Source organism: Myotis davidii, unplaced genomic scaffold (genome assembly GCF_000327345.1).
Source record: "Myotis davidii unplaced genomic scaffold, ASM32734v1 scaffold1332, whole genome shotgun sequence".
In the NCBI taxonomy this organism is placed as follows: Eukaryota; Metazoa; Chordata; class Mammalia; order Chiroptera; family Vespertilionidae; genus Myotis; species Myotis davidii.
In genome coordinates this window covers 30,942-33,513 of record NW_006283155.1, presented here as the reverse complement: position 1 = coordinate 33,513, position 2,572 = coordinate 30,942, and the positions used below count along the sequence as shown (strand labels likewise).

The window sequence follows — 2,572 nt, the reverse complement described above, 5'->3', positions numbered from 1 at the left end:
GGCACGGGTTAGGGGGCCTCAAGGTTGACCACCTGCCTCACTCCCTGATCCAGCCAGTTTGCTGGCCCCAGTGGGCACCATAGCAACCCATTGTTAGGTTGTTATGGCCATTATGGTAGCTGCCTATATATATAGGACTAGAGGCCCGCACAGAGGCGTGGTGTCCCTCAGGACAGCCTGCACCCTCTCCAATCTGGGACCCATTGGAAGATGTCTCACTGCCAGTTTTGGCCCAAAAGGATCAGGCCTAAACCAGCAGTCAGATATCCCTCTCACAATCCGGGACTGCTGGCTCCTAACCACTCGCCTGCCCGCCTGTGGCCCTGATTGCACCTAAATGCTTCTGACTGCCAGACTGATTGCCCCCAACCACTCCCCTGCCAGCCTCATTGAAGCCTGTTACCCTGCCAGACTGATCGCCTCCAATTGCCCTCCCTGTGGCCTGATCGCCCTCAACTGCCCTGCCCTACAGGCCTGGTCACCCCCAACTGCCCTCCCCAGCAGGCCTGATCTCGCACCCAACTGCCTTCCTCTGCAGGCCTGATCTCACCCCCAACTGCCCTCCCCTACATGCCTGTTGGCCTCCAACTGCCCTCTCCTATAGGCCTGGTGATGCTGAACTGCCCTCCCTTGCTGGCCTGATCTTGCCCCCAACTGCCCTCCCTGCAGTCCTGTTCGCCCCTAACTGCCTTCCCCTCATGGCCTGGTCACCATAACTGTCCTTCCCTGCCAGCCTGGTCGCACCCAACTGCCCTCCCCTGTTGGCCATCTTGTGGTGGCCGTCATGTGACGGCCATCTTGTGGTAGCCATCTGGTCATGACATGAGGGCGGCCATGTTGTGATGACATGAGGATGGCCATCTTGTGACGTCACATCAGCCATCTTATGACGCCATCGCATGACGCCACCTAGGCTTTTATTATATAGGATGTTCATGAGATATATTTTCTGATTTGGGGCAGGGGAAGGATATGAATAAATTAACTGACATTCATGAGTATATATTTAAGTCTTGTGGCTAGTAACAAAACAGGATTCTGAGCAATTGTTAATTCCCATTGGGAATGTCAAGTTTTGTATTTCCTTGTAGAGCACTAACCTATTTTCGACCTTTGATATCTACATGCTGTCAGGATCCCTTTTCTAAATTCAAACCCCGCAAACAAGTCTGTCCTGGACACTTTTCTACTTCAAGGGTGTGCTCAGCACTGAGATGGAAGAGAAGGGATGTTCTTTTCCCACAGTGAGGAATAAGCAGCTTCCTATCACACTAGGTGTCAGGTGAGGGCCCCAGGACACAAGCACAGCGGATAGCGGCCACCCAACTCAGCACTAACTGGGGGAAAGAACACTCATGTGCTTATGGGAGATGAGAGGCCAGGCTGGTAAGGCTAGCCAGGGCCTTGGATGTTGGAAGAGGGAAGAGCACACAGTTGTCAGCGTGCAACACACCAGCACACTGTGAAGAGCCAAAACGAAGGAAACATCTGTGAGCAGCGAGGGAAACTAGAGGCAGAAGTCTCAGGGTCAGAGCAGGAAAGCTGTCTAACTTTGTCATGATACAAGGACACCAGAACCTTCCATGTTTCTCATATTTTCATTGTTCCTCTTCCCTAGGAACTGATCAGTAGCCGTAGAGGGGTATGAGGTCAGAACATTGGACTATTTTCATAGAGTACTCATTCAGGATTGCAAAGATGTGTCTTAAAGAGTGTTGTTTCTTTCATAGAATAATTAAATCCTCAATATATTAGGTTACTCTCAATGCAAGTAGAATCATTTCTAAAATATGCACTTTCAGTGTTTAAACTGCTAATTATCTGATTGATTCTGGGCTCTTATAGCTGACCAGCTTCGCAGGATGGAGCCCCACTAACCTGATTCATAAAATCCTCAGTGCTGTCTTTATCAGCCACAAATTGCCTTCAAAATAAAGATACAATTTCTAAGCCTGGGAGTCAAGGTCATTCAAGCTGGCTCCATGCTACCTGTGAACATTGTCTTGTCCTGGTCACTGTTAGCCACCCTGTGCTCCAAGCAGGAGTCCCCTGCACACTTACTTGAACCCATCATACCCTTCTCTGCTTAGGAACACTTCCTACTCATGTTGCCTTCCTTCCTTCCTTCCTTCCTTCCTTCCTTCCTTCCTTCCTTCCTTCCTTCCCCCTCCCTCCATATCCCTCCTGTATATAAACTTGCTTCACAGTTGTAAGTTTAACACTGAGAAATCAAGGACACTGAGATTTAAAAATCTAGTGAACACACTATTTCTTCAGTGTTGCATTTCTGGAGTTTAACCTTTAAAAACTTGATGACTTTTATCAGGTTCTTTATGGGTGTTGTGCTTTGCAGTTATGTTTATTTTCCCACAGTGGGAGCAGCTAACCAGGATGAATGGCACTCCCACAGTGGGAGCAGCTGCTCAGAGGGCGGGTCCTAGCCACTCAGCTGACCGGGATAAGCAGTGCTCTCACAGCAGGCTGATCCCCGCAGGCCATGCCCCCCACCAGTGCATGAATCCGTACACCAGGCCTCTAGTAGTATTATATTCTCTTCTGGTAAGGGTGAGGC

The 2,572-nt window shown here is 49.7% G+C and overlaps 1 protein-coding gene across 1 annotated transcript in view; it reads left to right on the top strand.

Annotated features, from left to right (window-relative positions):
- The window catches only part of LOC102763048 (cytochrome P450 4V2), a 33,854-nt gene that overhangs the window by 3,367 nt on the left and 27,915 nt on the right, over positions 1-2,572 (top strand). The gene's annotated exons all lie outside the window — the stretch shown is intronic.